A 12,803-nucleotide genomic window follows, 5' to 3' on the forward strand; every position below is an offset into this window, starting at 1 on the left:
CACACCTCTCTCCAGTGATTCTTGCCCTGGTTGATAGTAATTCCTGTCTCTATGACTTCCACCTCTTGCTTAAATTCTGTAGCTTCTCAGACCTTCTGAGTGATTCTGCCTTGCTTAATGGACGAGACTTGAACCCATCTCACGGAGCAGGAAGAAAAGAGAAGTCTGAGTAATAATCATGAGGTGAAATAGCATCTCTCCTTTCAACTCAAACTGTGATACCTTCGGAAAGAAGAACAATTTATGGAAAAGGGTGATATTACAGTTAAGACTGAGAGCTATATATTTAGGTTCCCTTTGCAGTTCTGCCAGTGACTTTTTATTTGATATTGAGAACTTGTTACCTCTGTACTGCATTTTTCTCATCTTTAAGATGAGGATAATATTACCTCCTTACCTCAAAGGAATGCCATGAGGATGAATTTATTAACTTTTGTAAAGGAATACGAGATCTTGAAGGATCATGTAAGTACAAAGCATTGCTAATTCCCTCGCTCCTGTGTTCTAGAAGGACTTTACTTAAACAAGACCTCAGTGAAAAAAATCTTTTTCCATTTCCCCCCAGAAATTGTTGTGTAGTTTTGATTTTTTTTTATATTCTACATTAAATAATATTAAGATATTTCAATGCTTTCAGAAGAAAAAGTCAGACCTGTCTACCCTGTAATATGTTGTATCTTGAGAGCTCTGTGATACAGCAGAGACCCAGGTCTCTGTTAAAGTCCCTGCTCTGTCTGATCACACAGAAGGATTTGAGCTTCTGGCTGCCCTCACACAAGTTTTTTTTTCTCTCTGCATTTCACTTGATGTGTTTACCTTTCTGTAGGCTATTACTCAAACAGATATTTGAGCCCTGGAATGATAGATTTTAAGCAAATGCTTGAACTGTGTTATTAAGTAAATCTCTTTGTTTCTCTTGATCATACAGAGATATTCCACTTTGCATAGGTAACTACATATCTATTTGGAGAGAGCATAAGGGATGATGACTTAATAGTCCACAGAGCAGAAAACCTGCTGGGTATGTGGGAGTGTGAGGTTCAGATCCACGGGCTAAACTAAGTAAAACAAGAACGTCATGGTTGGATTCCTGCTCCCATGTAGCTGCCTGAAACTTTGTTAAGGTCAGTGAACATCTGTCTTCCGTCTGAGTTTCACCAGAAAACCTTGTCCTTTACAAGTAGCGTGAGTGTTTTTCTGTAATACTTTTCTATTTTGAGACATCAATGATTTCTGACAAAAATTTTTTTCATCAGAAAAATGACTGCCAGTTTTACTTCAGACAACCAACTCTGCAATAAAAAAGCTCAATGATAGAACATATAGGGAGTGCCTTATTGAACGAAAATAACATTTGTTTAAGTAATTCTCTCTGTCTCCCAGTATCACGTAGGTTAGAAGTTCCTAGTATGTGGGCTGGGGGTCATCACAGAATCATATTAAATATTAAAACTGATGAATGCATCATTTTTGTCTGACAGTGTATTTTCACAAATAGCAGGCATTTTCCTCCAGGGACCTGTTTTTCAGTTAGAGGATATGAACCATACCCAGCAGGAAAATTGCTGAGTGAAAAGAGATACGTTCCATGCACAGTGATGTGGCTTTTGCTGGCAGTACATTATTGTGTTATATGCCTCACTATATAATGGAGCAAAAATATGGACACAGAGGGAAGAAAAGCATTAGATAGGCCAACATGAAACATGAGGTAACTGCGGGCTTCACAAGGGTGAATATTTGTTTCTTTGTTAAGTGCAAGTAATTTTAATATTGGCTATGGAATTAGACTATTATCCGCATTGGGTTAATAGAGGAAGAAGGACCGTACAAAACATGCCTAAAGTAGTCATAGTAAAAGTGAACAAAGATGCTACTGCAGAGAGCAGTAGAAGTAATAACTGATGATGTACTTACGGTTAGATTTTTCAGCAGCAGCTGCCAAGGCAAGGGAAGGTGTTGGAAAAGCACTGGAACTACAGAAACTGTACTTGGCAAAGTCCCATCTTCTGCCTTCTCAGCAGAAGGAAAGTTTGCTCCTGCCAATATAAAAAACGTCCTGCATCAGTTCTAAGATAAAATAGCACTACTGAATAACAGTGAAAAATCCAAATTAAGCAAATGAGTGAGTGGTTTACCTGGAGGCTGGTCTACGACTACTTGAAGTCAACAGAGAGATTTTCACAGAGTTCAGTAGGATTTCAGTCAGGCCCTTAGCAAAAAGGAAGACGTGATTCAGTTTTATGAGCTTAAGTAAAACCAGGACCAAAGAAATGTGAGAGCTATTGGATTATAATAGTTAATGATTGTCTTACTTGCCAGTTGAGGCAGGCTGGCAATGAAGCTGCACAGACACGTCCCTCAAAGATAGGTGGCACCTGGGCATACTGTGAGTGTGTCTACCTTGGCTTGGATCGGGAGCATGCCTGTGAATTGCCCCACCATCCTCATTTATTGTGGTTTAGTCTGTGCTGCGGAATGGCCTTAGAGCATGCAGGCTAGAGTCCTTCATTACAAAACTGTACTGGAAGAAATGCACTGGAACTGGAAGCAGCTGGAGGGCATCAGCTGCTAATGTTGAATAAGTGGGATCAGACTAGACCTAGTTTTCACCAAAGCTTTTAAACTAGGTGTGGACATCAGGTCCTTGTCACCAACTGTTCTACCTTACAGATTCTCTCCTCTTGAAACACTCTACCTGACAAGGTAGACGTAGCTTAAATGACTTAAATTCAGTAATTTGTCTGAGCTTGAAAGAGTACTTGCAAAAGAGACCTGAATGTGTAGAGATCTGAGGTATGTATCAAGGTGTGCCCAAATTCAGCCTTCATTACAGCTCGTTTTTCCCTTTTGTATTTGTGTATCTATTTTTTTTTTGTGAAATCTGAAAACAAATATTCTTTGTCTCCTCTTATTTTTCTCCCTGCCTGTTTATGTTGCAACAAATGTAAATTGTTTATAATTCTGCAGAAGAAGCAAGGCAAACTAGGTGGTGTTTTCTGTCATGTCTGTTCCATATGCTGTGTGAGTACATGCTACCACTGAAGATGAAGGCAGAGATCTTCATCACTTTCTCCCCATTTACTCTGTCCACCGAATATTGTTTTTACCATTATCAGATTCATTAGTTAAATACAATTTTAATAACCAACATCTGCTAACTTTGAGGTTTCACCATCGGTTGTCTTCCATAATTCTGCCTTCCAGAAATCAGCCCTTTATCCTCAGGGTTGGCAAAGCAATAAGGCTAGGGACATAGGTCTGAGAAAAGTCAAAATGAAAGTAGAGGGTTACTGTGGCACTTGAGGGAACAAGACTTGTGAGCTGATGATACCCATCTAAACAGCCTGATGCTCAGGTCCTTGCCAAATGGGATTATAAATTCCCATTCTTAAAAAAAACCCTTGTTTTTGATTTTTTATTAATGGACAAAAAATGTGCCACATGGCTATCAGAAGAAGTAACTTCAAGTGGTTAAGTCAAGGGCTCAAATTCTTTGCATTTCAAAGATTTTTTTCAGCTTTATATTTGATTCCCTTTTTGTTTTGCACTGTGGTGTCAGATCTGGGCAGTGGGTCCTGGTGTTAGAGGAAAACATTTTGTTTTCTTTGCCCCAACTTCCAAGCTTAAGCTCCGAAACTCTATCTCCATCAAAGTCTAGGGGAGTGAGTGCAAGTCTTTATAGTGACCTTAGCTGGTGTAGGAAGAATAAAAACAGTCATACTGTAGCCCTTCTTTTACTTATGTTGTTAGTAATTATCCTTTTGAGTAGCCCTTCTGCAGTAGGAAAGGAATAATTGGGTAAGCACAACTTTTGGCTTCACCATCCAACTTTGAAAGGGCAGAAAGAAAAATCAAATTGTGGAAATAACAGAATGAACTAACTGAGAGAGCTAGTAAGAGACACAAATTCTACCTGTGGTCTGGCTCCCATCTTCCCAGGCATAAGAAATGGGGAATACCTCCAAAAATTCAAGTTTGCTCCTGTCTCCAGCCTCTCTTTGCGGAGCTCCCTTGTTTTTTCCTGTATTCCTGAAAGGATGGAAACTTTGCTCCTGGATGTCTTCTCACCAAAGCACAGTGCAAATCAGCATATGATAGCAGTGCTCTGATTGACTGAATGCACAAAAAGACCAATTCCATTGGCTCTGGAATTAGACACAGCTTTTCTGAACCTTTTAATTTCTCAGGAAAAACAAAGCTGTTTTTTCCCCTCTCTCTGGAGAACGTAGACAACAGAGAAAGTTCTGGTTGTAGCTTGAAACAATGCTAAAGAAAAGGTCTTTAAGCATGTCATTTTAAAACTGAAGTAACTGACATGAAGAAAATAGCAGGAGGATGTTTCACTGGTTTCCTAAAAGAAGCACCGAAGCTTATGAAAATGCAATAAACCCATAAAAATGGGGTTTGAGCCTGATTAACATAAATATTGCTACTCTCTTTCTTAACCTAAAGCTAAAAGGACATCTGAAATTAAGGAAAACATACTATCATTCCATCCATACCATTGCCCAATTCGAATGTGACCCCAGAGGAGGTCATTTATCTTAGGTGGAATCAAGTGGCTCTTACACTGGTAAAAGAGCGCTTGGATTTCGGGTCCCTGTATGCTAAGCTGTGATTACTTCAACAAGCCCGAGTTACGTTTTGTACCTGCTGTTCTGCTCTTGGGAGATGTGAGCAGGAACAGACGGTGACTCAACAGCCTTTTCAAGATACTGTCCACAGTAACGCTGCATGACATAAGAAAACAGCAGTGAAATAATCCATACACTATACTCGCTGCAATCTGCCTACCTAGAACTCGATACTCTCCAGTTGTTAGCCAAATAAAGCTGTCTTCTTCAGATTTCCTTGGCTCTGCCTCTCTGTATCACGTACAGCTGCAATAGTTACATGACTGAACTCCAGTCCCATACTCAGTCATCAGCATATCTGCCGACATGCTAAATCTGAATCCAGATTTGGCATGTCAATGACCACAAAGCCCAGCCATATGGATTCAGCCATATGGATTCATTCAAGGGCTTTCACCTCAGCTCAGCACTGGAGACCAAACAACAGGAGGCAGTTGGGACCCCTCCTCTGTTGGATCTCAGTGAGCACCTCTAGCCCATTTCAGGGCAAGGTCAACAAGGGCTCGAAACTATTACTGAAGATGACTTAAAAACATAGCAGAGCAGAGAGAAGCATTCACATCAGTTGATAGTTGTTTCAGCTGTAGTAGCCTCTGTTCCCAGTGAGAAGACAATAAACTAAAACCGGAGAAGTGATAGCTGGTGTAATTCCTGCTTTCTTTAATGTGTTCCTGCTGATCTGTGATTTTAGGTAGCATGTTTGTTTTTTGCCTGGTCCACATGGTATCAGCTACCAGGTCTCAGGTGGGAGCTGTGACTAATGGCTGAGATACAGGAAAGAAAAGCTGCAACTCTGCACTGGGATCCTGACCTGCTTCCTTCACATCCATGTGAGGAGAATGGTGCTTTAGTGTCATGGCTTAAGTGCTGGCTCATTTCCTCTGCTAAACCCACACCCAAGCTCTGAGCTCATCTAAACTAGGAGATTTCCCATAAGGATGCTCTGACTCAGCATTGCATTCCTATGATGATGCAGATTCACATTTCAGTCTCCTCCTGAAGCAGCTATGACCTCAGGAGGTAGCAGTGTTTCTCTTCTACAAAATCACCTCTTCTGAGGGGATCTTGAGCTCTTAGTTTTAACTTTTCTGGGAAAAGGTAGTCAGGTATGTATTTTCCTATTGATTTCCCAGACAGTAAGTATCTTGTAATTTTTCCTTCAGAAATATTTTATTTCTAGATTTTTTTTTCTCACTTATTTTTTAAATATAAATATACTTATCTCCTCATAACCATGTAGATGTTTCTGGTAGGATAGTTAGTATTTAGATGGCACAGAAAACAAAATGCTCAGAAATTAATATAGTATGGGTTACATTCTTTGCATATACTGCCATTTTATACTCACAATTGAGTAGATACTTTCAAATATGCGACTATGGCAACACCTTCCTGAGAAATTTCCAAATCTTTCCAACATGTATTTGACTTTTACTTAAAAAGTTAAAAATAAAAAAAAAATCCTTCACATTGAGACATAACTTTCCTGAGAGCAACCCATCCACAGCAAAGGCACGGAATATCTAAAATAAAACAACAATTATTTATGCTGGCACATGGGAAAAGATGTCCTGAAGATGACCAGGAGATAGCTATCAGTATAAAAACATATACTGATAGAATTTGCAGAACATTCATGTCAGCATAATTCCATTTCTCCCAGCATTCAATATTTAGCTACTTATGGACTATTATGCTGACATGGAGAGAAAAACAGGAGCATGACTGGAAGAGATAACCTGTGTCATAGTCTCCAGATTGTCTGGATCATCTGGATCAAAGGCATCAGAGTTGTGGACAATCAAGCAAAAACATCTAGTTCAAAAGCCTACAGAGACTCCACGTGCACCATATACCCAAGGCTGCAAAGGACTCCCAGCATCCAGTACTAAACTCATTAAAAGTAAGTGTCACAGCTGTGCTCTGGGATGTGTGAGGGAGACATTGAGAATATCTCCAGTCTCTGTACTAGCAGAGTATTTGTCAGAAAAGCTCCCTGAAAAACAGACCATTTTCCTCACTGCACAAAAAAGCAAGAAAAAAGCCCATATGACCTTTTCCAGTTGGACCTGGGAGAAAAACGCTCTCCTGACCAATATCTGCTTTAATCGTTAGTATGTGACCCCAGCACACCAACCTGCAGCAATATAATGCACTATGATCTTCACATGTATAGCGTAAACTTCCTCCCTGCAGTTGTGGGGAACCTTCTCAGCTTCAAAGACAAGCAAAACCTACCTTCTCTAGAAACTAGAGCATTCATTCAATGGAGAACTTCCCTGGCCTCCAGAGTGACAAGTAAAAGCCTTGAGGCAAGGGTTAGCACGTAATAAATGCAATACAAGCTCTCAGAGGTCGAGTTTCCTAGGATATGTGACACAGTACACAGTACCCGTAGTTCCATAGCTGCTTAAACACCTTTTGAAGTGCACCTTTTGAGAAGCAGCATTTGAGGTGCTATAAATTAGTTGAAACATCTGCACAGGTGTGACAAATACTACCCAGATGTTGCAGAAGAACTTTTTGGATCCTCCTTGACTGGCAGGTGGAGGCCGGCTGCAATATCCTAGGGCATCTCTGTCACTACACGCCTACGCCTGGGGGACTGAAATGAGCCCTCAACTTCCTCTCCCTAGACGTTTTCTTGCTCACTTCTACAGCCCTTTCCATAAATGGTTCATCTTGAAACAAATTCAGGTTCACTTTCTCCTATAGAGTATATATAGATACTCTAAGAATTCTGAGGAATTTTGCTCCTCAGATGTTAGAAATTTCCAGAATAGGTTTATTCATGACCAATTTATAATAACTTGATTTTGTGTCAATACTTCTATTTAGCCTAAGCTATTCTTTCACTCTTTGATATTCATCCACAGGAATACTTCTGAAGAGTCCTCATATCCACTTCCATTTCTTATTTTGCTTGGCTAAACAACCTAAGCTCTCTGATCTCTCATTGTAAATTTTTCCATTTACTTAATCAACCTTCTAGATTGCTTCTGTACCTCTCCTAGTTTAAGTTTATCTTTTGTGAGCGTAGATGACCAGCTTTGTACACAATATTCCGAATCAGACTGTACCGATGCTATACTGAAATGGCACTTGCTGCATTCCTTAGTACTAGCCTCATGCTGTGTTTATTTTAGCATAAATGACCATTCAATTTTGGAAACATTTTATAAATTTCAGTTACTTAAAATTGATACCAAGGGATAAGACATATAACTTGCAATTTCCATAAAGATAGGAAGGTTGATGTAAGATTTTTATACAGGAAGTTTTACATGGACTATTTCCTTCGTCTTTTTTTCACTTCCTCGTTTCCTCACATGTTGCCAAAGTAGTTTTCCATCAGCATTTTGCCACTTTACTGTAAACAGCCTTTTAGTTCTTCAAGTTCTCTGCGTTTCAGCAATTGAGGATACTTTCACCACTTTCTTCTATTAGTAACAAAGCAAGATTTATCTTCATCATATAAGTTTTTCCTATTATTTACAGACAACTTAATTTGCTTGTACACGTCCCATATAGGTCAATTGCCAAAAGGTGCTAACGTCAAGGTGTAAGACCATTATCAAACTACCAGCAGACTCCAGAGCGAAAGAGCTTTCTCCATATGCCATAAACCTAGGTGAGTTTAAATGATTCATTCATACATGATGTGTCATTTGTGTTACTATGTGACAGAGCCAGAAAGCCATCCCTCTTTGCAAAATATAATCAAGCTACCACACTTCTGAAAACACAGTCCTTCACCAGGAAGTTTTAGGAAATAAAGTTTATCTTTATCGAATAGAGATGGCCACACTGCAAGGATGTTATAATTGTAATTTTAAATTCAATTAAGATGACTAGTTAGAATAGTAATTTTTACATACAAGTCCTTTTTTGTAAAATAATTGACTGGATCTATGTGTTTATGCACAATCTTCTGTTACAGTGTCTGGAAAACGCTGACTTGTTGCAGTAGGAAATGTGGATCTTTGGATACACTGTTATTACTTAAGCAAAAGGCTGTTTGTTAGTGGAGGTTAATGTATTGCATTTAAAGAGGTCATTTCACAGTTACACTATTTAAATGCATTTGGAGGGTAAAGTAAGGAGGAGAGAATTGTTTACTGATACAAATACAAAAAAAAAGTTTGTGTTGCTTTCTAGGAGTTTTAAAGTCATAAATCAGGAATGTCTCTGAATAATCATGATTTATAAATGTTTACACTATTAGTTCTTTGCTTTGAGACATTATTTATTATGTTTTTGCTTAAAAAATTACTCCAAACTAGTGGAATGCAGATTTTTTGTATATGTATATCAGAAATAATCACAGCATTAATAAGGAAAGAAAAAATGCAAAGTATGCATCACTTGCATAGCATATATGAAAAGAACATGCAGATTTTTGAGGCATGGGCTGTCAAGTCTGAAGAACAATTTTTAGGTGATGCAAAAGGTGGAGGACTCACTAGAGTTATGGGATCCTGTAAGAAACATGTAGAATCACGTTGGCATGGTATAAGCTCTGAGAGGCCTCCTACCACACAACACAGCGCCTTCTGGATTTCCTCCACAACCCAAGAGGATACATCCTCCCAACCCTGTGTAGCAATGTGTGTGCTACAGCAGATAACTCTCCCCATTCTCCTTGACAGCTCAGGGGAGGAATTAGAAGGTAGGTTTTGCTATTTGGAGCAGGGTATTCTGTACAAACATCCTGGTGGGAGCAGCTCTCAGTAAGCTCAGGAGCATGAAACATGCCACTGCTTTCTTCACTATGGGCGGAGCCATAGGGAGTAGGCTGAAGTCCCTGGGCCCAGTCGAGCAGCCTCACCTCACGGGGGTTGGTATCACTGACTGCAAATCTGTACACTAGACCACGAAGGAAACACAGGGCTTGCTTACAGTTAGCCATGAAGTGTGTTGCAGAGGCAAGCGACCCAGTGGGATGGAAGCAGAGGCAGTACACCTAGGCCTGTGCAGCTCGGTGGCCCAGCTAAGTGATGCTGTTGAGAGAGGCAGGGCTTGGTGTCGTGCAGATGCGGCTGCGAGGTCTTTGGGGTCTGAGCTGGTGCCCCTAAGCAGTGCTGTGGGAAAGGTGCGAGCTAGCTCTAATCTCTACACAGCCTGAGCATGCCCAGGGACCAACTGCCAAGGAGCAGCTGAGCTCCATGCAGCTTGTGAGCAGAAAACTCTGCTCATAGCTTCCGCTATTCTCTACAGTCATATTGTGGTCTAAGATTCGTTCTTCCTTGCACCGCCTCAAAATAGTCCAAAATGACCCATCATCACTGACCTGCAGTGCCTGAGGTGCTGAGGAAAACCTATGAACATTAGAAATATTCATGTAACCAATGTTCAATTCTTTTTAAAGAATTCTCAGTCTCCAAAAAATGCTCTGTAGATGACATTGAAAGAAACATTCCCAGCCCCTAAGATCTGGCTCTGAAGTAGCAAAATTGTAGCATACAGGGCTGTAAGTATGAAATTCAGAGTATAGACCTACTAACGAGAACAGTTTGGTGCATTAGCAGAGTCATTAGTTGCTAAGAGGACAAACAGTGTCATGCTGAAACTGCAGGTCACTGAATAAGATTCACATAACTAAAACTTGCCTACCCTTTCTGGCAAAGTAAAAAGAGGAGGTTGCTTCTTGTAGTCCAAATATGTATAACAAGAGGCTCATCTAATTCTGTGCTTTACTACATGCTGGTATTTATGCCAATTGTGCTATGAGACAAAATAAGCCAGTTACACTCTCTCGATAGTTGCAACAATACATTTGAAGGAAAAAAAAGTGAAGAAGGGCTGAGTTAAGAAAGGCTGTGAAGCAGGAGAGAGATTTAATAAAGCCCAGGTTTTTCAGGAAACCTTTACTTTGGTTGTTTGTAGGTGCTTTAATGAAATATAGATTATCAGGTTTCATTAACAATGGTGAGCTAAAAAGTGAAGCTCAGAACCTTTTAGAAAAATATGCAGGTCTTTCAACATTAAGTCCATAACAGATGTTTAGTATTCCTTACACTGTTGCCTTTATTATTACAAACATTACTGAGTTAGTTCAGTTCCCTTCCTGGTGGCCCAGAAGATCTTTAGTATTGGTCAAAGCTAATTTCCTCTCTGTCTTGCCCTGTTACCCACAAAAAAAAAAAAAAAACAAAAAAACCCAGATCACTGTGATTTTTCCAAGGATTTGTGGAGAAAATTGTTGTTTCCAGAAGGCAAAAAGAAAGGCTTTGTTAGAAGAGGGTGGTCAGTCCTCTAGGTAGTAACAAATTGCAGTGAAGTTGAGCACTGGTGCGAAAAAGGATTCAAGGAATTCAAGGGAAAGTAGAGACTGTGAACTCAGACTTCGAAAGAAAACTTTAAGAATGGTCATAAGGTTACTGAAATTGTAATACTTGTATTACTGTTGAAGTCCAGGAACATGTAGATCCCCTTCCCTCCCATTAGTTCAGGAGTAGTGTGATTTTTAACTCAAACTGGCTGTGAAGCAAGGGTTATGGAATTTGCTGTAAGTGTGAAACATGTATGGAATTCAAGTATGTCCTTCAGATCCAATTGTGGTGTAGCTGGGTCAGAGCTGTGCCTGTGCACTTAACTCATAAATTTGCTGTGTGGTCCAGAAACTCTTTGGCTAGTTATCTGCACAGGTGGAACAACGGACCATTTTGAAACAACGGACTAACTTGAGACAAGCATGACTTGACAGAACTCCTAACTGCCTTCACAGGCATTTGACTAGTGCAGGAGCTCTCTAGCTGGAAATTCTGGACAGATAACAGATCCTACTGTGCTTAGACCAATTTCTATGCTTAGATGTCTTGATGAACATCCTGGGTGGAGAATCTGGCCCTTTTTTAGAGACTACCCAGGCATTTCCTGCTGCAGAATTAACCAAACTGTACATAGTTAAAATACCTGGAAACAGTTAGCAGAAGCTGTTTCTCCAGCAGATGGTCACATATGACAATATTTTGTACTTATTTAAGATGTTTTGTACATAGTTTAAGATAATCAATAAGATTGGATCATGTACATGCTAGAATGGTCATGCAGAGTCACAGGCTAACTATATTATAACAACTCAGCAGTGCACTTGTTTGGGGAGTCTCATGCAACCCATCTGAAGATGCTGTTGCAAGGACACTTGCAAGGGAGACTCGTTGCCATTCAATCAGTGACTGACCATTCTGTTTGAGATTGGATTCCCCAAAGATCCTATAAATCATTTTTCTAAGCAAACACTATACGTGAGTGTTTGTGCAACATCTGACATGGAGAAAAGGAGAGGACTTAAGAAAACTCGGTTTAAGTACTTCTAACAATGTCACTCTGCTGTTCAGGTGAAATTAGTATTTCAGGATTGCTAGTCCTTTGTGCCTTTTCATAAATAAATAATACCTCAAAAGTTCAGATGAGTCCTCCCAGTATAGATTAAGAAAGAATTCATAGCAAAGATTGGCTTGCTGTGGAAGCCAAAAATTGCAGAACTGTGGAATGAGCTCCCAGATGTGATATGGACCAAGGACATCATACATGACCAAGGACAGCAGATGCAAAATACCTACAGGTTGGATGTCTCCTTACAGCACGACTTAGTCAAGGTAGGCTACCTTTAGAGGAGTAACTCAAGTGCAGAATTAAGCTTTTGCAGTGAGGCATTTAGAAAAAACCCTTATAAAGAAAATTGCAATATCATATCCCATACAGAGAAGTCCAATACTTTCGAGAGCTACTTTTAAGAAAATTAACATTTCTACAGTGTCCCAAAGTTTCTATTAAAAATTCAGAAATTGATAAATCCTAAGGCTGAGTTCTCTTGTTGAGCCCTCCTAGTCTTTTGAGCTCAAAGTTCACTTTGCCCTGAGCCGTTTTCATGGCCAAGAGGGCAGAGCCAAGTTTTGCTATCTCCAGGACTAAATGGACTTATTCAACTGCTGAATGACCTGTGGAGGAGCAATTAGTAGATCCTATTACTCTTTGTGGGCCACTGTAATTAATCCATAATATGAGTTTCTAAGATTAAGGGTGTGTGTATGAGTAGCAGCTGGATAGAAGATGAAAGCTGCTACTGGAGCAAAGCCATCTATAGAGTGTGAGAAAGTAGACTTGGCAAGAGGCTCTGGCTGTACAAAGTGGGTCCCATTGGCAGATGAAACTTTAGCAAGC

Source organism: Struthio camelus, chromosome 2, assembly GCF_040807025.1.
Source record: "Struthio camelus isolate bStrCam1 chromosome 2, bStrCam1.hap1, whole genome shotgun sequence".
NCBI lineage: Eukaryota > Metazoa > Chordata > Aves > Struthioniformes > Struthionidae > Struthio > Struthio camelus.